This window comes from Salmo salar, chromosome ssa07 (assembly GCF_905237065.1).
Source record: "Salmo salar chromosome ssa07, Ssal_v3.1, whole genome shotgun sequence".
Taxonomy (NCBI): domain Eukaryota; kingdom Metazoa; phylum Chordata; class Actinopteri; order Salmoniformes; family Salmonidae; genus Salmo; species Salmo salar.
Window position 1 is genome coordinate 6394079 of NC_059448.1, and position 23940 is coordinate 6418018.

At 42.8% G+C, this 23940-nt stretch overlaps 18 non-coding genes across 18 annotated transcripts; all 18 read right to left on the reverse strand.

Moving 5' to 3' along the window:
• Window positions 1-571: 571 nt before the first annotated feature.
• Window positions 572-644, reverse strand: trnar-ccu (transfer RNA arginine (anticodon CCU)). The gene has a single exon. It is a non-coding gene; the product is annotated as a tRNA-Arg (tRNA).
• An 807-nt stretch (window positions 645-1451) lies between these two features.
• On the reverse strand, window positions 1452-1524 carry trnar-ucu (transfer RNA arginine (anticodon UCU)). The gene has a single exon. It is a non-coding gene; the product is annotated as a tRNA-Arg (tRNA).
• Window positions 1525-2812: 1288 nt separating this feature from the next.
• Window positions 2813-2885, reverse strand: trnar-ucu (transfer RNA arginine (anticodon UCU)). Its single transcript has one exon. It is a non-coding gene; the product is annotated as a tRNA-Arg (tRNA).
• A 1289-nt stretch (window positions 2886-4174) lies between these two features.
• On the reverse strand, window positions 4175-4247 carry trnar-ucu (transfer RNA arginine (anticodon UCU)). Its single transcript has one exon. It is a non-coding gene; the product is annotated as a tRNA-Arg (tRNA).
• A 1293-nt stretch (window positions 4248-5540) lies between these two features.
• Window positions 5541-5613, reverse strand: trnar-ucu (transfer RNA arginine (anticodon UCU)). The gene has a single exon. It is a non-coding gene; the product is annotated as a tRNA-Arg (tRNA).
• Window positions 5614-6639: 1026 nt separating this feature from the next.
• On the reverse strand, window positions 6640-6712 carry trnar-ucu (transfer RNA arginine (anticodon UCU)). The gene has a single exon. It is a non-coding gene; the product is annotated as a tRNA-Arg (tRNA).
• A 1291-nt stretch (window positions 6713-8003) lies between these two features.
• trnar-ucu (transfer RNA arginine (anticodon UCU)) lies at window positions 8004-8076 on the reverse strand. Its single transcript has one exon. It is a non-coding gene; the product is annotated as a tRNA-Arg (tRNA).
• A 1290-nt stretch (window positions 8077-9366) lies between these two features.
• On the reverse strand, window positions 9367-9439 carry trnar-ucu (transfer RNA arginine (anticodon UCU)). The gene has a single exon. It is a non-coding gene; the product is annotated as a tRNA-Arg (tRNA).
• A 1287-nt stretch (window positions 9440-10726) lies between these two features.
• Window positions 10727-10799, reverse strand: trnar-ucu (transfer RNA arginine (anticodon UCU)). Its single transcript has one exon. It is a non-coding gene; the product is annotated as a tRNA-Arg (tRNA).
• A 1289-nt stretch (window positions 10800-12088) lies between these two features.
• On the reverse strand, window positions 12089-12161 carry trnar-ucu (transfer RNA arginine (anticodon UCU)). Its single transcript has one exon. It is a non-coding gene; the product is annotated as a tRNA-Arg (tRNA).
• Window positions 12162-13451: 1290 nt separating this feature from the next.
• Window positions 13452-13524, reverse strand: trnar-ucu (transfer RNA arginine (anticodon UCU)). Its single transcript has one exon. It is a non-coding gene; the product is annotated as a tRNA-Arg (tRNA).
• Window positions 13525-14817: 1293 nt separating this feature from the next.
• Window positions 14818-14890, reverse strand: trnar-ucu (transfer RNA arginine (anticodon UCU)). The gene has a single exon. It is a non-coding gene; the product is annotated as a tRNA-Arg (tRNA).
• Window positions 14891-16179: 1289 nt separating this feature from the next.
• trnar-ucu (transfer RNA arginine (anticodon UCU)) lies at window positions 16180-16252 on the reverse strand. The gene has a single exon. It is a non-coding gene; the product is annotated as a tRNA-Arg (tRNA).
• A 1291-nt stretch (window positions 16253-17543) lies between these two features.
• trnar-ucu (transfer RNA arginine (anticodon UCU)) lies at window positions 17544-17616 on the reverse strand. Its single transcript has one exon. It is a non-coding gene; the product is annotated as a tRNA-Arg (tRNA).
• Window positions 17617-18905: 1289 nt separating this feature from the next.
• trnar-ucu (transfer RNA arginine (anticodon UCU)) lies at window positions 18906-18978 on the reverse strand. The gene has a single exon. It is a non-coding gene; the product is annotated as a tRNA-Arg (tRNA).
• A 1287-nt stretch (window positions 18979-20265) lies between these two features.
• Window positions 20266-20338, reverse strand: trnar-ucu (transfer RNA arginine (anticodon UCU)). Its single transcript has one exon. It is a non-coding gene; the product is annotated as a tRNA-Arg (tRNA).
• Window positions 20339-21626: 1288 nt separating this feature from the next.
• Window positions 21627-21699, reverse strand: trnar-ucu (transfer RNA arginine (anticodon UCU)). The gene has a single exon. It is a non-coding gene; the product is annotated as a tRNA-Arg (tRNA).
• Window positions 21700-22988: 1289 nt separating this feature from the next.
• Window positions 22989-23061, reverse strand: trnar-ucu (transfer RNA arginine (anticodon UCU)). Its single transcript has one exon. It is a non-coding gene; the product is annotated as a tRNA-Arg (tRNA).
• Window positions 23062-23940: the final 879 nt, after the last annotated feature.

Genomic DNA, 23940 nt, shown 5'->3' on the forward strand with positions numbered 1-23940 from the left:
GAGGGCACTGAGACATGCCCATGAAATTATGCTATTTTTTATTTATGGTTGCAATTAATTTCTAAAAATAAAAATGGATTGCAGAGGATGGTTTCATCCATCAACCTCTGGGCCCATCACGTTTCCGCAGCGCCACTCTGCTTCAACCCACGGAGGGCACTGAGACATGCCATTGATATTATGCTTTTTTTATCCCTGGTTGCAGTTCATTTCTGAAAATAAAAATGGATTGCAGAGGATGGTTTCAATCTATAGGCCTCTGGGTTATGGGCCCAGCACGCTTCCGCTGGGACACTCTGTTTTCAGCCACCCCTGACAAGACTTAAACTCACAATCTCTGGCTTGGGAGGCCAGTTTTTTAGGCATCTGGGGCATGGTGTAATAGCATGACCTATACGAACTGATAGAAACAGTAAAAAAAAGAATCACCAAGGGCAATGAGACATGCCGAAGATATTATGCTTTTTTTGATCGCTGGTTGCAATTAATTTCTAAAAATAAAAATTGTTAGCTGAGGATGGCTTCAGTTCATCGACCTCTGGGCCCAGCACGTTTCCACAGCGCCACAACCCACCCCAGAAGGGACTCGAACCCTCAATCCCTGGCTTAGGAGGCCAGTGCCTTATCCATTAGGCCACTGGGGCACTGCGAAGATAGAATGACCTATACGAACTGATAGAAGCAGTAAGGAAAATATATAATGGAAGGCAATGAGAAATGCCCATGAAATTATGCTTTGCCCATGAAATTATGCTTTTTTTGATTTATGGTTGCACTTCATTGCTAAAAATAAAACTGGATAGCAGAGGATGGTTTCCATCCATCGACCTCTGGGTTATGGGCCCAGCACGCTTCCGCTGGGAAACTCTGCAGCCGCCCCTGACAAGAATTAAACTCACAATCCCTGGCATGGGAGGCCAGTTTTTTAGGCATCTGGGGCATGGTGTTATAGCATGACCTATACGAACTTATAGAAACAGTAAAAAAAAGAATCACGTAGGGCACTGAGACATGCCCATGATATTTTGCTTTTTTTGAACGCTGGTTGCAATTAATTTGTAAAAATAAAGATTGTTAGCAGTTTTTATATTTCTGTTTGCTGAAAACAAACTGGATAGAAGAGGATGGTTTCGATCCATAAATCACTGGGTTAACTGCTCAGCATACTTGCACTTCATCACTCCACTTTCAGGCACCCCAAAATAATACTTGAACTCACAATACATGGATTAGGAGGCCAGTTTCTTAGGCCACTGTGGCACTGTGTGATCAGCATGACCTATACGAACTGATAGAAGCAGATTCAAAAAAAGAATCACGAAGGGCAGAGAGACATGCCCATGAAAGTATACTTTTTGTTAATCTCTATTTGCACTTCCTTTCTAAAAATTCAATAGCTTCAACATCTTTGTTACATGAACTCTCTTCTTCTTTCCCAAACTGCCTTCATCCACCCCAGATGGGACTCGAACCCACAATCCCTGGCTTAGAAGGCCAGTGCCTTATCCATTAGGCCACTAGGGTACTTGCCAAAATCTATCTTGATAGCAGAGAGTGGTTTCGATCCATCGACCTCTGGGTTACGGGGCCATCACGCTACCGCTGCACCTCTGTAATCAGTGTGACCTATACAAACTGACAGAAGCAGTCAAACAAAGAATCACAGAGGGCACTGAGACATGCCCATGAAATTATGCTATTTTTTATTTATGGTTGCAATTAATTTCTAAAAATAAAAATGGATTGCAGAGGATGGTTTCATCCATCAACCTCTGGGCCCATCACGTTTCCGCAGCGCCACTCTGCTTCAACCCACGGAGGGCACTGAGACATGCCATTGATATTATGCTTTTTTTATCCCTGGTTGCAGTTCACTTCTGAAAATAAAAATGGATTGCAGAGGATGGTTTCAATCTATAGGCCTCTGGGTTATGGGCCCAGCACGCTTCTGCTGGGACACTCTGTTTTCAGCCACCCCTGACAAGAATTAAACTCACAATCTCTGGCTTGGGAGGCCAGTTTTTTAGGCATCTGGGGCATGGTGTAATAGCATGACCTATACGAACTGATAGAAACAGTAAAAAAAAGAATCACCAAGGGCAATGAGACATGCCGAAGATATTATGCTTTTTTTGATCGCTGGTTGCAATTAATTTCTAAAAATAAAAATTGTTAGCTGAGGATGGCTTCAGTTCATCGACCTCTGGGCCCAGCACGTTTCCACAGCGCCACAACCCACCCCAGAAGGGACTCGAAAGCTCAATCCCTGGCTTGGGAGGCCAGATTTTTAGGCATCTGGGGCATGGTGTTATAGCATGACCTATACGAACTGATAGAAACAGTAAAAAAATGATTCACATAGGGCAATGAGACATGCCCATGATATTTTGCTTTTTTTGAACGCTGGTTGCAATTAATTTGTAAAAATAAAGATTGTTAGCAGTTTTTATATTTCTGTTTGCTGAAAACAAACTGGATAGAAGAGGATGGTTTCGATCCATAAATCACTGGGTTAACTGCTCAGCATACTTGCACTTCATCACTCCACTTTCAGGCACCCCAAAATAATACTTGAACTCACAATACATGGATTAGGAGGCCAGTTTCTTAGGCCACTGTGGCACTGTGTGATCAGCATGACCTATACGAACTGATAGAAGCAGATTCAAAAAAGAATCACGAAGGGCAGAGAGACATGCCCATGAAAGTATACTTTTTGTTAATCTCTATTTGCACTTCCTTTCTAAAAATTCAATAGCTTCAACATCTTTGTTACATGAACTCTCTTCTTCTTTCCCAAACTGCCTTCATCCACCCCAGATGGGACTCGAACCCACAATCCCTGGCTTAGAAGGCCAGTGCCTTATCCATTAGGCCACTAGGGTACTTGCCAAAATCTATCTTGATAGCAGAGAGTGGTTTCGATCCATCGACCTCTGGGTTACGGGGCCATCACGCTACCGCTGCACCTCTGTAATCAGTGTGACCTATACAAACTGACAGAAGCAGTCAAACAAAGAATCACAGAGGGCACTGAGACATGCCCATGAAATTATGCTATTTTTTATTTATGGTTGCAATTAATTTCTAAAAATAAAAATGGATTGCAGAGGATGGTTTCATCCATCAACCTCTGGGCCCATCACGTTTCCGCAGCGCCACTCTGCTTCAACCCACGGAGGGCACTGAGACATGCCATTGATATTATGCTTTTTTTATCCCTGGTTGCAGTTCACTTCTGAAAATAAAAATGGATTGCAGAGGATGGTTTCAATCTATAGAACTCTGGGTTATGGGCCCAGCACGCTTCTGCTGGGACACTCTGTTTTCAGCCACCCCTGACAAGACTTAAACTCACAATCTCTGGCTTGGGAGGCCAGTTTTTTAGGCATCTGGGGCATGGTGTAATAGCATGACCTATACGAACTGATAGAAACAGTAAAAAAAAGAATCACCAAGGGCAATGAGACATGCCGAAGATATTATGATTTTTTTGATCGCTGGTTGCAATTAATTTCTAAAAATAAAAATTGTTAGCTGAGGATGGCTTCAGGTCATCAACCTCTGGGCCCAGCACGTTTCCGCAGCGCCACAACCCACCCCAGAAGGGATTCGAAAGCTCACAATCCCTGGCATGGGAGGCCAGTTTTTTAGGCATCTGGGGCATGGTGTTATTGCATGACCTATACGAACTTATAGAAACAGTAAAAAAAAGAATCACGTAGGGCACTGAGACATGCCCATGATATTTTGCTTTTTTGAACGCTGGTTGCAATTAATTTGTAAAAATAAAGATTGTTAGCAGTTTTTATATTTCTGTTTGCTGAAAACAAACTGGATAGAAGAGGATGGTTTCGATCCATAAATCACTGGGTTAACTGCTCAGCATACTTGCACTTCATCACTCCACTTTCAGGCACCCCAAAATAATACTTGAACTCACAATACATGGATTAGGAGGCCAGTTTCTTAGGCCACTGTGGCACTGTGTGATCAGCATGACCTATACGAACTGATAGAAGCAGATTCAAAAAAGAATCACGAAGGGCAGAGAGACATGCCCATGAAAGTATACTTTTTGTTAATCTCTATTTGCACTTCCTTTCTAAAAATTCAATAGCTTCAACATCTTTGTTACATGAACTCTCTTCTTCTTTCCCAAACTGCCTTCATCCACCCCAGATGGGACTCGAACCCACAATCCCTGGCTTAGAAGGCCAGTGCCTTATCCATTAGGCCACTAGGGTACTTGCCAAAATCTATCTTGATAGCAGAGAGTGGTTTCGATCCATCGACCTCTGGGTTACGGGGCCATCACGCTACCGCTGCACCTCTGTAATCAGTGTGACCTATACAAACTGACAGAAGCAGTCAAACAAAGAATCACAGAGGGCACTGAGACATGCCCATGAAATTATGCTATTTTTTATTTATGGTTGCAATTAATTTCTAAAAAATATAAAAATGGATTGCAGAGGATGGTTTCATCCATCAACCTCTGGGCCCATCACGTTTCCGCAGCGCCACTCTGCTTCAACCCACGGAGGGCACTGAGACATGCCATTGATATTATGCTTTTTTTATCCCTGGTTGCAGTTCATTTCTGAAAATAAAAATGGATTGCAGAGGATGGTTTCAATCTATAGGCCTCTGGGTTATGGGCCCAGCACGCTTCCGCTGGGACACTCTGTTTTCAGCCACCCCTGACAAGACTTAAACTCACAATCTCTGGCTTGGGAGGCCAGTTTTTTAGGCATCTGGGGCATGGTGTAATAGCATGACCTATACGAACTGATAGAAACAGTAAAAAAAAGAATCACCAAGGGCAATGAGACATGCCGAAGATATTATGCTTTTTTTGATCGCTGGTTGCAATTAATTTCTAAAAATAAAAATTGTTAGCTGAGGATGGCTTCAGGTCATCAACCTCTGGGCCCAGCTCGTTTCCACAGCGCCACAACCCACCCCAGAAGGGACTCGAAAGCTCAATCCCTGGCATGGGAGGCCAGTTTTTTAGGCATCTGGGGCATGGTGTTATAGCATGACCTATACGAACTGATAGAAACAGTAAAAAAAAAGAATCACATAGGGCACTGAGACATGCCCATGATATTTTGCTTTTTTTGAACGCTGGTTGCAATTAATTTGTAAAAATAAAGATTGTTAGCAGTTTTTATATTTCTGTTTGCTGAAAACAAACTGGATAGAAGAGGATGGTTTCGATCCATAAATCACTGGGTTAACTGCTCAGCATACTTGCACTTCATCACTCCACTTTCAGGCACCCCAAAATAATACTTGAACTCACAATACATGGATTAGGAGGCCAGTTTCTTAGGCCACTGTGGCACTGTGTGATCAGCATGACCTATACGAACTGATAGAAGCAGATTCAAAAAAAGAATCACGAAGGGCAGAGAGACATGCCCATGAAAGTATACTTTTTGTTAATCTCTATTTGCACTTCCTTTCTAAAAATTCAATAGCTTCAACATCTTTGTTACATGAACTCTCTTCTTCTTTCCCAAACTGCCTTCATCCACCCCAGATGGGACTCGAACCCACAATCCCTGGCTTAGAAGGCCAGTGCCTTATCCATTAGGCCACTAGGGTACTTGCCAAAATCTATCTTGATAGCAGAGAGTGGTTTCGATCCATCGACCTCTGGGTTACGGGGCCATCACGCTACCGCTGCACCTCTGTAATCAGTGTGACCTATACAAACTGACAGAAGCAGTCAAACAAAGAATCACAGAGGGCACTGAGACATGCCCATGAAATTATGCTATTTTTTATTTATGGTTGCAATTAATTTCTAAAAATAAAAATGGATTGCAGAGGATGGTTTCATCCATCAACCTCTGGGCCCATCACGTTTCCGCAGCGCCACTCTGCTTCAACCCACGGAGGGCACTGAGACATGCCATTGATATTATGCTTTTTTTATCCCTGGTTGCAGTTCACTTCTGAAAATAAAAATGGATAGCAGAGGATGGTTTCAATCTATAGGCCTCTGGGTTATGGGCCCAGCACGCTTCCGCTGGGAAACTCTGTTTTCAGCCACCCCTGACAAGAATTAAACTCACAATCTCTGGCATGGGAGGCCAGTTTTTTAGGCATCTGGGGCATGGTGTAATAGCATGACCTATACGAACTGATAGAAACAGTAAAAAAAAAGAATCACCTAGGGCAATGAGACATGCCCATGATATTTTGCTTTTTTTGAACGCTGGTTGCAATTAATTTGTAAAAATAAAGATTGTTAGCAGTTTTTATATTTCTGTTTGCTGAAAACAAACTGGATAGAAGAGGATGGTTTCGATCCATAAATCACTGGGTTAACTGCTCAGCATACTTGCACTTCATCACTCCACTTTCAGGCACCCCAAAATAATACTTGAACTCACAATACATGGATTAGGAGGCCAGTTTCTTAGGCCACTGTGGCACTGTGTGATCAGCATGACCTATACGAACTGATAGAAGCAGATTCAAAAAAAGAATCACGAAGGGCAGAGAGACATGCCCATGAAAGTATACTTTTTGTTAATCTCTATTTGCACTTCCTTTCTAAAAATTCAATAGCTTCAACATCTTTGTTACATGAACTCTCTTCTTCTTTCCCAAACTGCCTTCATCCACCCCAGATGGGACTCGAACCCACAATCCCTGGCTTAGAAGGCCAGTGCCTTATCCATTAGGCCACTAGGGTACTTGCCAAAATCTATCTTGATAGCAGAGAGTGGTTTCGATCCATCGACCTCTGGGTTACGGGGCCATCACGCTACCGCTGCACCTCTGTAATCAGTGTGACCTATACAAACTGACAGAAGCAGTCAAACAAAGAATCACAGAGGGCACTGAGACATGCCCATGAAATTATGCTATTTTTTATTTATGGTTGCAATTAATTTCTAAAAATAAAAATGGATTGCAGAGGATGGTTTCATCCATCAACCTCTGGGCCCATCACGTTTCCGCAGCGCCACTCTGCTTCAACCCACGGAGGGCACTGAGACATGCCATTGATATTATGCTTTTTTTTACCCCTGGTTGCAGTTCATTTCTGAAAATAAAAATGGATTGCAGAGGATGGTTTCAATCTATAGGCCTCTGGGTTATGGGCCCAGCACGCTTCTGCTGGGACACTCTGTTTTCAGCCACCCCTGACAAGACTTAAACTCACAATCTCTGGCTTGGGAGGCCAGTTTTTTAGGCATCTGGGGCATGGTGTAATAGCATGACCTATACGAACTGATAGAAACAGTAAAAAAAAAGAATCACCAAGGGCAATGAGACATGCCGAAGATATTATGCTTTTTTTGATCGCTGGTTGCAATTAATTTCTAAAAATAAAAATTGTTAGCTGAGGATGGCTTCAGGTCATCAACCTCTGGGCCCAGCTCGTTTCCACAGCGCCACAACCCACCCCAGAAGGGACTCGAAAGCTCAATCCCTGGCATGGGAGGCCAGTTTTTTAGGCATCTGGGGCATGGTGTTATAGCATGACCTATACGAACTGATAGAAACAGTAAAAAAAAGAATCACATAGGGCAATGAGACATGCCCATGATATTTTGCTTTTTTTGAACGCTGGTTGCAATTAATTTGTAAAAATAAAGATTGTTAGCAGTTTTTATATTTCTGTTTGCTGAAAACAAACTGGATAGAAGAGGATGGTTTCGATCCATAAATCACTGGGTTAACTGCTCAGCATACTTGCACTTCATCACTCCACTTTCAGGCACCCCAAAATAATACTTGAACTCACAATACATGGATTAGGAGGCCAGTTTCTTAGGCCACTGTGGCACTGTGTGATCAGCATGACCTATACGAACTGATAGAAGCAGATTCAAAAAAAGAATCACGAAGGGCAGAGAGACATGCCCATGAAAGTATACTTTTTGTTAATCTCTATTTGCACTTCCTTTCTAAAAATTCAATAGCTTCAACATCTTTGTTACATGAACTCTCTTCTTCTTTCCCAAACTGCCTTCATCCACCCCAGATGGGACTCGAACCCACAATCCCTGGCTTAGAAGGCCAGTGCCTTATCCATTAGGCCACTAGGGTACTTGCCAAAATCTATCTTGATAGCAGAGAGTGGTTTCGATCCATCGACCTCTGGGTTACGGGGCCATCACGCTACCGCTGCACCTCTGTAATCAGTGTGACCTATACAAACTGACAGAAGCAGTCAAACAAAGAATCACAGAGGGCACTGAGACATGCCCATGAAATTATGCTATTTTTTATTTATGGTTGCAATTAATTTCTAAAAATAAAAATGGATTGCAGAGGATGGTTTCATCCATCAACCTCTGGGCCCATCACGTTTCCGCAGCGCCACTCTGCTTCAACCCACGGAGGGCACTGAGACATGCCATTGATATTATGCTTTTTTTTATCCCTGGTTGCAGTTCACTTCTGAAAATAAAAATGGATTGCAGAGGATGGTTTCAATCTATAGGCCTCTGGGTTATGGGCCCAGCACGCTTCTGCTGGGACACTCTGTTTTCAGCCACCCCTGACAAGACTTAAACTCACAATCTCTGGCTTGGGAGGCCAGTTTTTTAGGCATCTGGGGCATGGTGTAATAGCATGACCTATACGAACTGATAGAAACAGTAAAAAAAAGAATCACCAAGGGCAATGAGACATGCCGAAGATATTATGCTTTTTTTGATCGCTGGTTGCAATTAATTTCTAAAAATAAAAATTGTTAGCTGAGGATGGCTTCAGGTCATCAACCTCTGGGCCCAGCTCGTTTCCACAGCGCCACAACCCACCCCAGAAGGGACTCGAAAGCTCAATCCCTGGCATGGGAGGCCAGTTTTTTAGGCATCTGGGGCATGGTGTTATAGCATGACCTATACGAACTGATAGAAACAGTAAAAAAAAGAATCACATAGGGCACTGAGACATGCCCATGATATTTAGCTTTTTTTGAACGCTGGTTGCAATTAATTTGTAAAAATAAAGATTGTTAGCAGTTTTTATATTTCTGTTTGCTGAAAACAAACTGGATAGAAGAGGATGGTTTCGATCCATAAATCACTGGGTTAACTGCTCAGCATACTTGCACTTCATCACTCCACTTTCAGGCACCCCAAAATAATACTTGAACTCACAATACATGGATTAGGAGGCCAGTTTCTTAGGCCACTGTGGCACTGTGTGATCAGCATGACCTATACGAACTGATAGAAGCAGATTCAAAAAAAGAATCACGAAGGGCAGAGAGACATGCCCATGAAAGTATACTTTTTGTTAATCTCTATTTGCACTTCCTTTCTAAAAATTCAATAGCTTCAACATCTTTGTTACATGAACTCTCTTCTTCTTTCCCAAACTGCCTTCATCCACCCCAGATGGGACTCGAACCCACAATCCCTGGCTTAGAAGGCCAGTGCCTTATCCATTAGGCCACTAGGGTACTTGCCAAAATCTATCTTGATAGCAGAGAGTGGTTTCGATCCATCGACCTCTGGGTTACGGGGCCATCACGCTACCGCTGCACCTCTGTAATCAGTGTGACCTATACAAACTGACAGAAGCAGTCAAACAAAGAATCACAGAGGGCACTGAGACATGCCCATGAAATTATGCTATTTTTTATTTATGGTTGCAATTAATTTCTAAAAATAAAAATGGATTGCAGAGGATGGTTTCATCCATCAACCTCTGGGCCCATCACGTTTCCGCAGCGCCACTCTGCTTCAACCCACGGAGGGCACTGAGACATGCCATTGATATTATGCTTTTTTTATCCCTGGTTGCAGTTCATTTCTGAAAATAAAAATGGATTGCAGAGGATGGTTTCAATCTATAGGCCTCTGGGTTATGGGCCCAGCACGCTTCCGCTGGGACACTCTGTTTTCAGCCACCCCTGACAAGACTTAAACTCACAATCTCTGGCTTGGGAGGCCAGTTTTTTAGGCATCTGGGGCATGGTGTAATAGCATGACCTATACGAACTGATAGAAACAGTAAAAAAAAGAATCACCAAGGGCAATGAGACATGCCGAAGATATTATGCTTTTTTTGATCGCTGGTTGCAATTAATTTCTAAAAATAAAAATTGTTAGCTGAGGATGGCTTCAGGTCATCAACCTCTGGGCCCAGCTCGTTTCCACAGCGCCACAACCCACCCCAGAAGGGACTCGAAAGCTCAATCCCTGGCATGGGAGGCCAGTTTTTTAGGCATCTGGGGCATGGTGTTATAGCATGACCTATACGAACTGATAGAAACAGTAAAAAAAGAATCACATAGGGCACTGAGACATGCCCATGATATTTAGCTTTTTTTGAACGCTGGTTGCAATTAATTTGTAAAAATAAAGATTGTTAGCAGTTTTTATATTTCTGTTTGCTGAAAACAAACTGGATAGAAGAGGATGGTTTCGATCCATAAATCACTGGGTTAACTGCTCAGCATACTTGCACTTCATCACTCCACTTTCAGGCACCCCAAAATAATACTTGAACTCACAATACATGGATTAGGAGGCCAGTTTCTTAGGCCACTGTGGCACTGTGTGATCAGCATGACCTATACGAACTGATAGAAGCAGATTCAAAAAAGAATCACGAAGGGCAGAGAGACATGCCCATGAAAGTATACTTTTTGTTAATCTCTATTTGCACTTCCTTTCTAAAAATTCAATAGCTTCAACATCTTTGTTACATGAACACTCTTCTTCTTTCCCAAACTGCCTTCATCCACCCCAGATGGGACTCGAACCCACAATCCCTGGCTTAGAAGGCCAGTGCCTTATCCATTAGGCCACTAGGGTACTTGCCAAAATCTATCTTGATAGCAGAGAGTGGTTTCGATCCATCGACCTCTGGGTTACGGGGCCATCACGCTACCGCTGCACCTCTGTAATCAGTGTGACCTATACAAACTGACAGAAGCAGTCAAACAAAGAATCACAGAGGGCACTGAGACATGCCCATGAAATTATGCTATTTTTTATTTATGGTTGCAATTAATTTCTAAAAATAAAAATGGATTGCAGAGGATGGTTTCATCCATCAACCTCTGGGCCCATCACGTTTCCGCAGCGCCACTCTGCTTCAACCCACGGAGGGCACTGAGACATGCCATTGATATTATGCTTTTTTTATCCCTGGTTGCAGTTCACTTCTGAAAATAAAAATGGATTGCAGAGGATGGTTTCAATCTATAGGCCTCTGGGTTATGGGCCCAGCACGCTTCTGCTGGGACACTCTGTTTTCAGCCACCCCTGACAAGACTTAAACTCACAATCTCTGGCTTGGGAGGCCAGTTTTTTAGGCATCTGGGGCATGGTGTAATAGCATGACCTATACGAACTGATAGAAACAGTAAAAAAAGAATCACCAAGGGCAATGAGACATGCCGAAGATATTATGCTTTTTTTGATCGCTGGTTGCAATTAATTTCTAAAAATAAAAATTGTTAGCTGAGGATGGCTTCAGGTCATCAACCTCTGGGCCCAGCTCGTTTCCACAGCGCCACAACCCACCCCAGAAGGGACTCGAAAAGCTCAATCCCTGGCATGGGAGGCCAGTTTTTTAGGCATCTGGGGCATGGTGTTATAGCATGACCTATACGAACTGATAGAAACAGTAAAAAAAAGAATCACATAGGGCACTGAGACATGCCCATGATATTTAGCTTTTTTTGAACGCTGGTTGCAATTAATTTGTAAAAATAAAGATTGTTAGCAGTTTTTATATTTCTGTTTGCTGAAAACAAACTGGATAGAAGAGGATGGTTTCGATCCATAAATCACTGGGTTAACTGCTCAGCATACTTGCACTTCATCACTCCACTTTCAGGCACCCCAAAATAATACTTGAACTCACAATACATGGATTAGGAGGCCAGTTTCTTAGGCCACTGTGGCACTGTGTGATCAGCATGACCTATACGAACTGATAGAAGCAGATTCAAAAAAAGAATCACGAAGGGCAGAGAGACATGCCCATGAAAGTATACTTTTTGTTAATCTCTATTTGCACTTCCTTTCTAAAAATTCAATAGCTTCAACATCTTTGTTACATGAACTCTCTTCTTCTTTCCCAAACTGCCTTCATCCACCCCAGATGGGACTCGAACCCACAATCCCTGGCTTAGAAGGCCAGTGCCTTATCCATTAGGCCACTAGGGTACTTGCCAAAATCTATCTTGATAGCAGAGAGTGGTTTCGATCCATCGACCTCTGGGTTACGGGGCCATCACGCTACCGCTGCACCTCTGTAATCAGTGTGACCTATACAAACTGACAGAAGCAGTCAAACAAAGAATCACAGAGGGCACTGAGACATGCCCATGAAATTATGCTATTTTTTATTTATGGTTGCAATTAATTTCTAAAAATAAAAATGGATTGCAGAGGATGGTTTCATCCATCAACCTCTGGGCCCATCACGTTTCCGCAGCGCCACTCTGCTTCAACCCACGGAGGGCACTGAGACATGCCATTGATATTATGCTTTTTTTTATCCCTGGTTGCAGTTCATTTCTGAAAATAAAAATGGATTGCAGAGGATGGTTTCAATCTATAGGCCTCTGGGTTATGGGCCCAGCACGCTTCCGCTGGGACACTCTGTTTTCAGCCACCCCTGACAAGACTTAAACTCACAATCTCTGGCTTGGGAGGCCAGTTTTTTAGGCATCTGGGGCATGGTGTAATAGCATGACCTATACGAACTGATAGAAACAGTAAAAAAAAGAATCACCAAGGGCAATGAGACATGCCGAAGATATTATGCTTTTTTTGATCGCTGGTTGCAATTAATTTCTAAAAATAAAAATTGTTAGCTGAGGATGGCTTCAGGTCATCAACCTCTGGGCCCAGCTCGTTTCCACAGCGCCACAACCCACCCCAGAAGGGACTCGAAAGCTCAATCCCTGGCATGGGAGGCCAGTTTTTTAGGCATCTGGGGCATGGTGTTATAGCATGACCTATACGAACTGATAGAAACAGTAAAAAAAAAGAATCACATAGGGCACTGAGACATGCCCATGATATTTTGCTTTTTTGAACGCTGGTTGCAATTAATTTGTAAAAATAAAGATTGTTAGCAGTTTTTATATTTCTGTTTGCTGAAAACAAACTGGATAGAAGAGGATGGTTTCGATCCATAAATCACTGGGTTAACTGCTCAGCATACTTGCACTTCATCACTCCACTTTCAGGCACCCCAAAATAATACTTGAACTCACAATACATGGATTAGGAGGCCAGTTTCTTAGGCCACTGTGGCACTGTGTGATCAGCATGACCTATACGAACTGATAGAAGCAGATTCAAAAAAAGAATCACGAAGGGCAGAGAGACATGCCCATGAAAGTATACTTTTTGTTAATCTCTATTTGCACTTCCTTTCTAAAAATTCAATAGCTTCAACATCTTTGTTACATGAACTCTCTTCTTCTTTCCCAAACTGCCTTCATCCACCCCAGATGGGACTCGAACCCACAATCCCTGGCTTAGAAGGCCAGTGCCTTATCCATTAGGCCACTAGGGTACTTGCCAAAATCTATCTTGATAGCAGAGAGTGGTTTCGATCCATCGACCTCTGGGTTACGGGGCCATCACGCTACCGCTGCACCTCTGTAATCAGTGTGACCTATACAAACTGACAGAAGCAGTCAAACAAAGAATCACAGAGGGCACTGAGACATGCCCATGAAATTATGCTATTTTTTATTTATGGTTGCAATTAATTTCTAAAAAAAATATAAAAATGGATTGCAGAGGATGGTTTCATCCATCAACCTCTGGGCCCATCACGTTTCCGCAGCGCCACTCTGCTTCAACCCACGGAGGGCACTGAGACATGCCATTGATATTATGCTTTTTTTTATCCCTGGTTGCAGTTCATTTCTGAAAATAAAAATGGATTGCAGAGGATGGTTTCAATCTATAGGCCTCTGGGTTATGGGCCCAGCACGCTTCCGCTGGGACACTCTGTTTTCAGCCACCCCTGACAAGACTTAAACTCACAATCTCTGGCTTGGGAGGCCAGTTTTTTAGGCATCTGGGGCATGGTGTAATAGCATGACCTATACGAACTGATAGAAACAGTAAAAAAAAGAATCACCAAGGGCAATGAGACATGCCGAAGATATTATGCTTTTTTTGATCGCTGGTTGCAATTAATTTCTAAAAATAAAAATTGTTAGCTGAGGATGGCTTCAGGTCATCAACCTCTGGGCCCAGCTCGTTTCCACAGCGCCACAACCCACCCCAGAAGGGACTCGAAAGCTCAATCCCTGGCATGGGAGGCCAGGTTTTTAGGCATCTGGGGCATGGTGTTATAGCATGACCTATACGAACTGATAGAAACAGTAAAAAAAGAATCACGTAGGGCACTGAGACATGCCCATGATATTTAGCTTTTTTTGAACGCTGGTTGCAATTAATTTGTAAAAATAAAGATTGTTAGCAGTTTTTATATTTCTGTTTGCTGAAAACAAACTGGATAGAAGAGGATGGTTTCGATCCATAAATCACTGGGTTAACTGCTCAGCATACTTGCACTTCATCACTCCACTTTCAGGCACCCCAAAATAATACTTGAACTCACAATACATGGATTAGGAGGCCAGTTTCTTAGGCCACTGTGGCACTGTGTGATCAGCATGACCTATACGAACTGATAGAAGCAGATTCAAAAAAGAATCACGAAGGGCAGAGAGACATGCCCATGAAAGTATACTTTTTGTTAATCTCTATTTGCACTTCCTTTCTAAAAATTCAATAGCTTCAACATCTTTGTTACATGAACTCTCTTCTTCTTTCCCAAACTGCCTTCATCCACCCCAGATGGGACTCGAACCCACAATCCCTGGCTTAGAAGGCCAGTGCCTTATCCATTAGGCCACTAGGGTACTTGCCAAAATCTATCTTGATAGCAGAGAGTGGTTTCGATCCATCGACCTCTGGGTTACGGGGCCATCACGCTACCGCTGCACCTCTGTAATCAGTGTGACCTATACAAACTGACAGAAGCAGTCAAACAAAGAATCACAGAGGGCACTGAGACATGCCCATGAAATTATGCTATTTTTTATTTATGGTTGCAATTAATTTCTAAAAATAAAAATGGATTGCAGAGGATGGTTTCATCCATCAACCTCTGGGCCCATCACGTTTCCGCAGCGCCACTCTGCTTCAACCCACGGAGGGCACTGAGACATGCCATTGATATTATGCTTTTTTTTATCCCTGGTTGCAGTTCATTTCTGAAAATAAAAATGGATTGCAGAGGATGGTTTCAATCTATAGGCCTCTGGGTTATGGGCCCAGCACGCTTCCGCTGGGACACTCTGTTTTCAGCCACCCCTGACAAGACTTAAACTCACAATCTCTGGCTTGGGAGGCCAGTTTTTTAGGCATCTGGGGCATGGTGTAATAGCATGACCTATACGAACTGATAGAAACAGTAAAAAAAAGAATCACCAAGGGCAATGAGACATGCCGAAGATATTATGCTTTTTTTGATCGCTGGTTGCAATTAATTTCTAAAAATAAAAATTGTTAGCTGAGGATGGCTTCAGGTCATCAACCTCTGGGCCCAGCTCGTTTCCACAGCGCCACAACCCACCCCAGAAGGGACTCGAAAGCTCAATCCCTGGCATGGGAGGCCAGTTTTTTAGGCATCTGGGGCATGGTGTTATAGCATGACCTATACGAACTGATAGAAACAGTAAAAAAAAGAATCACGTAGGGCACTGAGACATGCCCATGATATTTTGCTTTTTTTGAACGCTGGTTGCAATTAATTTGTAAAAATAAAGATTGTTAGCAGTTTTTATATTTCTGTTTGCTGAAAACAAACTGGATAGAAGAGGATGGTTTCGATCCATAAATCACTGGGTTAACTGCTCAGCATACTTGCACTTCATCACTCCACTTTCAGGCACCCCAAAATAATACTTGAACTCACAATACATGGATTAGGAGGCCAGTTTCTTAGGCCACTGTGGCACTGTGTGATCAGCATGACCTATACGAACTGATAGAAGCAGATTCAAAAAAGAATCACGAAGGGCAGAGAGACATGCCCATGAAAGTATACTTTTTGTTAATCTCTATTTGCACTTCCTTTCTAAAAATTCAATAGCTTCAACATCTTTGTTACATGAACTCTCTTCTTCTTTCCCAAACTGCCTTCATCCACCCCAGATGGGACTCGAACCCACAATCCCTGGCTTAGAAGGCCAGTGCCTTATCCATTAGGCCACTAGGGTACTTGCCAAAATCTATCTTGATAGCAGAGAGTGGTTTCGATCCATCGACCTCTGGGTTACGGGGCCATCACGCTACCGCTGCACCTCTGTAATCAGTGTGACCTATACAAACTGACAGAAGCAGTCAAACAAAGAATCACAGAGGGCACTGAGACATGCCCATGAAATTATGCTATTTTTTATTTATGGTTGCAATTAATTTCTAAAAATAAAAATGGATTGCAGAGGATGGTTTCATCCATCAACCTCTGGGCCCATCACGTTTCCGCAGCGCCACTCTGCTTCAACCCACGGAGGGCACTGAGACATGCCATTGATATTATGCTTTTTTTTATCCCTGGTTGCAGTTCATTTCTGAAAATAAAAATGGATTGCAGAGGATGGTTTCAATCTATAGGCCTCTGGGTTATGGGCCCAGCACGCTTCTGCTGGGACACTCTGTTTTCAGCCACCCCTGACAAGACTTAAACTCACAATCTCTGGCTTGGGAGGCCAGTTTTTTAGGCATCTGGGGCATGGTGTAATAGCATGACCTATACGAACTGATAGAAACAGTAAAAAAAAAGAATCACCAAGGGCAATGAGACATGCCGAAGATATTATGCTTTTTTTGATCGCTGGTTGCAATTAATTTCTAAAAAATAAAAATTGTTAGCTGAGGATGGCTTCAGGTCATCAACCTCTGGGCCCAGCTCGTTTCCACAGCGCCACAACCCACCCCAGAAGGGACTCGAAAGCTCAATCCCTGGCATGGGAGGCCAGTTTTTTAGGCATCTGGGGCATGGTGTTATAGCATGACCTATACGAACTGATAGAAACAGTAAAAAAAAGAATCACATAGGGCACTGAGACATGCCCATGATATTTTGCTTTTTTTGAACGCTGGTTGCAATTAATTTGTAAAAATAAAGATTGTTAGCAGTTTTTATATTTCTGTTTGCTGAAAACAAACTGGATAGAAGAGGATGGTTTCGATCCATAAATCACTGGGTTAACTGCTCAGCATACTTGCACTTCATCACTCCACTTTCAGGCACCCCAAAATAATACTTGAACTCACAATACATGGATTAGGAGGCCAGTTTCTTAGGCCACTGTGGCACTGTGTGATCAGCATGACCTATACGAACTGATAGAAGCAGATTCAAAAAAGAATCACGAAGGGCAGAGAGACATGCCCATGAAAGTATACTTTTTGTTAATCTCTATTTGCACTTCCTTTCTAAAAATTCAATAGCTTCAACATCTTTGTTACATGAACACTCTTCTTCTTTCCCAAACTGCCTTCATCCACCCCAGATGGGACTCGAACCCACAATCCCTGGCTTAGAAGGCCAGTGCCTTATCCATTAGGCCACTAGGGTACTTGCCAAAATCTATCTTGATAGCAGAGAGTGGTTTCGATCCATCGACCTCTGGGTTACGGGGCCATCACGCTACCGCTGCACCTCTGTAATCAGTGTGACCTATACAAACTGACAGAAGCAGTCAAACAAAGAATCACAGAGGGCACTGAGACATGCCCATGAAATTATGCTATTTTTTATTTATGGTTGCAATTAATTTCTAAAAATAAAAATGGATTGCAGAGGATGGTTTCATCCATCAACCTCTGGGCCCATCACGTTTCCGCAGCGCCACTCTGCTTCAACCCACGGAGGGCACTGAGACATGCCATTGATATTATGCTTTTTTTATCCCTGGTTGCAGTTCATTTCTGAAAATAAAAATGGATTGCAGAGGATGGTTTCAATCTATAGGCCTCTGGGTTATGGGCCCAGCACGCTTCCGCTGGGACACTCTGTTTTCAGCCACCCCTGACAAGACTTAAACTCACAATCTCTGGCTTGGGAGGCCAGTTTTTTAGGCATCTGGGGCATGGTGTAATAGCATGACCTATACGAACTGATAGAAACAGTAAAAAAAAGAATCACCAAGGGCAATGAGACATGCCGAAGATATTATGCTTTTTTTGATCGCTGGTTGCAATTAATTTCTAAAAATAAAAATTGTTAGCTGAGGATGGCTTCAGGTCATCAACCTCTGGGCCCAGCTCGTTTCCACAGCGCCACAACCCACCCCAGAAGGGACTCGAAAGCTACAATCCCTGGCATGGGAGGCCAGTTTTTTAGGCATCTGGGGCATGGTGTTATAGCATGACCTATACGAACTGATAGAAACAGTAAAAAAAGAATCACGTAGGGCACTGAGACATGCCCATGATATTTAGCTTTTTTTGAACGCTGGTTGCAATTAATTTGTAAAAATAAAGATTGTTAGCAGTTTTTATATTTCTGTTTGCTGAAAACAAACTGGATAGAAGAGGATGGTTTCGATCCATAAATCACTGGGTTAACTGCTCAGCATACTTGCACTTCATCACTCCACTTTCAGGCACCCCAAAATAATACTTGAACTCACAATACATGGATTAGGAGGCCAGTTTCTTAGGCCACTGTGGCACTGTGTGATCAGCATGACCTATACGAACTGATAGAAGCAGATTCAAAAAAAGAATCACGAAGGGCAGAGAGACATGCCCATGAAAGTATACTTTTTGTTAATCTCTATTTGCACTTCCTTTCTAAAAATTCAATAGCTTCAACATCTTTGTTACATGAACACTCTTCTTCTTTCCCAAACTGCCTTCATCCACCCCAGATGGGACTCGAACCCACAATCCCTGGCTTAGAAGGCCAGTGCCTTATCCATTAGGCCACTAGGGTACTTGCCAAAATCTATCTTGATAGCAGAGAGTGGTTTCGATCCATCGACCTCTGGGTTACGGGGCCATCACGCTACCGCTGCACCTCTGTAATCAGTGTGACCTATACAAACTGACAGAAGCAGTCAAACAAAGAATCACAGAGGGCACTGAGACATGCCCATGAAATTATGCTATTTTTTATTTATGGTTGCAATTAATTTCTAAAAATAAAAATGGATTGCAGAGGATGGTTTCATCCATCAACCTCTGGGCCCATCACGTTTCCGCAGCGCCACTCTGCTTCAACCCACGGAGGGCACTGAGACATGCCATTGATATTATGCTTTTTTTATCCCTGGTTGCAGTTCATTTCTGAAAATAAAAATGGATTGCAGAGGATGGTTTCAATCTATAGGCCTCTGGGTTATGGGCCCAGCACGCTTCCGCTGGGACACTCTGTTTTCAGCCACCCCTGACAAGACTTAAACTCACAATCTCTGGCTTGGGAGGCCAGTTTTTTAGGCATCTGGGGCATGGTGTAATAGCATGACCTATACGAACTGATAGAAACAGTAAAAAAAAGAATCACCAAGGGCAATGAGACATGCCGAAGATATTATGCTTTTTTTGATCGCTGGTTGCAATTAATTTCTAAAAATAAAAATTGTTAGCTGAGGATGGCTTCAGGTCATCAACCTCTGGGCCCAGCTCGTTTCCACAGCGCCACAACCCACCCCAGAAGGGACTCGAAAGCTCAATCCCTGGCATGGGAGGCCAGTTTTTTAGGCATCTGGGGCATGGTGTTATAGCATGACCTATACGAACTGATAGAAACAGTAAAAAAAGAATCACATAGGGCACTGAGACATGCCCATGATATTTAGCTTTTTTTGAACGCTGGTTGCAATTAATTTGTAAAAATAAAGATTGTTAGCAGTTTTTATATTTCTGTTTGCTGAAAACAAACTGGATAGAAGAGGATGGTTTCGATCCATAAATCACTGGGTTAACTGCTCAGCATACTTGCACTTCATCACTCCACTTTCAGGCACCCCAAAATAATACTTGAACTCACAATACATGGATTAGGAGGCCAGTTTCTTAGGCCACTGTGGCACTGTGTGATCAGCATGACCTATACGAACTGATAGAAGCAGATTCAAAAAAGAATCACGAAGGGCAGAGAGACATGCCCATGAAAGTATACTTTTTGTTAATCTCTATTTGCACTTCCTTTCTAAAAATTCAATAGCTTCAACATCTTTGTTACATGAACTCTCTTCTTCTTTCCCAAACTGCCTTCATCCACCCCAGATGGGACTCGAACCCACAATCCCTGGCTTAGAAGGCCAGTGCCTTATCCATTAGGCCACTAGGGTACTTGCCAAAATCTATCTTGATAGCAGAGAGTGGTTTCGATCCATCGACCTCTGGGTTACGGGGCCATCACGCTACCGCTGCACCTCTGTAATCAGTGTGACCTATACAAACTGACAGAAGCAGTCAAACAAAGAATCACAGAGGGCACTGAGACATGCCCATGAAATTATGCTATTTTTTATTTATGGTTGCAATTAATTTCTAAAAATAAAAATGGATTGCAGAGGATGGTTTCATCCATCAACCTCTGGGCCCATCACGTTTCCGCAGCGCCACTCTGCTTCAACCCACGGAGGGCACTGAGACATGCCATTGATATTATGCTTTTTTTATCCCTGGTTGCAGTTCATTTCTGAAAATAAAAATGGATTGCAGAGGATGGTTTCAATCTATAGGCCTCTGGGTTATGGGCCCAGCACGCTTCCGCTGGGACACTCTGTTTTCAGCCACCCCTGACAAGACTTAAACTCACAATCTCTGGCTTGGGAGGCCAGTTTTTTAGGCATCTGGGGCATGGTGTAATAGCATGACCTATACGAACTGATAGAAACAGTAAAAAAAAGAATCACCAAGGGCAATGAGACATGCCGAAGATATTATGCTTTTTTTGATCGCTGGTTGCAATTAATTTCTAAAAATAAAAATTGTTAGCTGAGGATGGCTTCAGGTCATCAACCTCTGGGCCCAGCTCGTTTCCACAGCGCCACAACCCACCCCAGAAGGGACTCGAAAGCTCAATCCCTGGCATGGGAGGCCAGTTTTTTAGGCATCTGGGGCATGGTGTTATAGCATGACCTATACGAACTGATAGAAACAGTAAAAAAAAGAATCACATAGGGCACTGAGACATGCCCATGATATTTAGCTTTTTTTGAACGCTGGTTGCAATTAATTTGTAAAAATAAAGATTGTTAGCAGTTTTTATATTTCTGTTTGCTGAAAACAAACTGGATAGAAGAGGATGGTTTCGATCCATAAATCACTGGGTTAACTGCTCAGCATACTTGCACTTCATCACTCCACTTTCAGGCACCCCAAAATAATACTTGAACTCACAATACATGGATTAGGAGGCCAGTTTCTTAGGCCACTGTGGCACTGTGTGATCAGCATGACCTATACGAACTGATAGAAGCAGATTCAAAAAAAAATCACGAAGGGCAGAGAGACATGCCCATGAAAGTATACTTTTTGTTAATCTCTATTTGCACTTCCTTTCTAAAAATTCAATAGCTTCAACATCTTTGTTACATGAACTCTCTTCTTCTTTCCCAAACTGCCTTCATCCACCCCAGATGGGACTCGAACCCACAATCCCTGGCTTAGAAGGCCAGTGCCTTATCCATTAGGCCACTAGGGTACTTGCCAAAAGGTATCTTGATAGCAGAGAGTGGTTTCGATCCATCGACCTCTGGGTTACGGGGCCATCACGCTACCGCTGCACCTCTGTAATCAGTGTGACCTATACAAACTGATAGAAGCAGTCAAACAAAGAATCACAGAGGGCACTGAGACATGCCCATGAAATTATGCTATTTTTTATTTATGGTTGCAATTAATTTCTAAAAATAAAAATGGATTGCAGAGGATGGTTTCATCCATCAACCTCTGGGCCCATCACGTTTCCGCAGCGCCACTCTGCTTCAACCCACGGAGGGCACTGAGACATGCCATTGATATTATGCTTTTTTTATCCCTGGTTGCAGTTAATTTCTGAAAATAAAAATGGATTGCAGAGGATGGTTTCAATCTATAGGCCTCTGGGTTATGGGCCCAGCACGCTTCCGCTGGGACACTCTGTTTTCAGCCACCCCTGACAAGACTTAAACTCACAATCTCTGGCTTGGGAGGCCAGGTTTTTAGGCATCTGGGGCATGGTGTAATAGCATGACCTATACGAACTGATAGAAACAGTAAAAAAAAAGAATCACCAAGGGCAATGAGACATGCCGAAGATATTATGCTTTTTTTGATCGCTGGTTGCAATTAATTTCTAAAAATAAAAATTGTTAGCTGAGGATGGCTTCAGGTCATCAACCTCTGGGCCCAGCTCGTTTCCACAGCGCCACAACCCACCCCAGAAGGGACTCGAAAGCTCAATCCCTGGCATGGGAGGCCAGTTTTTTAGGCATCTGGGGCATGGTGTTATAGCATGACCTATACGAACTGATAGAAACAGTAAAAAAAAGAATCACATAGGGCACTGAGACATGCCCATGATATTTAGCTTTTTTTGAACGCTGGTTGCAATTAATTTGTAAAAATAAAGATTGTTAGCAGTTTTTATATTTCTGTTTGCTGAAAACAAACTGGATAGAAGAGGATGGTTTCGATCCATAAATCACTGGGTTAACTGCTCAGCATACTTGCACTTCATCACTCCACTTTCAGGCACCCCAAAATAATACTTGAACTCACAATACATGGATTAGGAGGCCAGTTTCTTAGGCCACTGTGGCACTGTGTGATCAGCATGACCTATACGAACTGATAAAACAGATTCAAAAAAAGAATCACAAAGGGCAGAGAGAGATGCCCATGAAAGTATACTTTTTGTTAATCCCTATTTGCACTTCATTTCTAAAAATTCAATAGCTTCAACATCTTTGTTACATGAACTCTCTTCTTCTTTCCCAAACTGCCTTCATCCACCCCAGATGGGACTTGAACCCACAATCCCTGGCTTAGAAGGCCAGTGCCTTATCCATTAGGCCACTAGGGTACTTGCCGAAATCTATCTTGATAGCAGAGAGTGGTTTCGATCCATCGACCTCTGGGTTACGGGGCCATCACGCTACCGCTGCACCTCTGTAATCAGTGTGACCTATACAAACTGACAGAAGCAGTCAAACAAAGAATCACTGAGACATGCCCATGAAATTATGCTATTTTTTATTTATGGTTGCAATTAATTTCTAAAAATAAAAATGGATTGCAGAGGATGGTTTCATCCATCAACCTCTGGGCCCATCACGTTTCCGCAGCGCCACTCTGCTTCAACCCACGGAGGGCACTGAGACATGCCATTGATATTATGCTTTTTTTATCCCTGGTTGCAGTTAATTTCTGAAAATAAAAATGGATTGCAGAGGATGGTTTCAATCTATAGGCCTCTGGGTTATGGGCCCAGCACGCTTCCGCTGGGACACTCTGTTTTCAGCCACCCCTGACAAGACTTAAACTCACAATCTCTGGCTTGGGAGGCCAGTTTTTTAGGCATCTGGGGCATGGTGTAATAGCATGACCTATACGAACTGATAGAAACAGTAAAAAAAAAGAATCACCAAGGGCAATGAGACATGCCGAAGATATTATGCTTTTTTTGATCGCAGGTTGCAATTAATTTCTAAAAATAAAAATTGTTAGCAGTTTTTATACTTCTGTTTGCTGAAAACAAACTGGATAGAAGAGGATGGTTTCGATCCATAAATCACTGGGTTAACTGCTCAGCATACTGGCACATCATCACTCCACTTTCCGGCACCCCAAAATAATACTTGAACTCACAATACATGGATTAGGAGGCCAGTTTCTTAGGCCACTGTGGCACTGTGTGATCAGCATGACCTATACGAACTGATAGAAGCAGATTCAAAAAAAG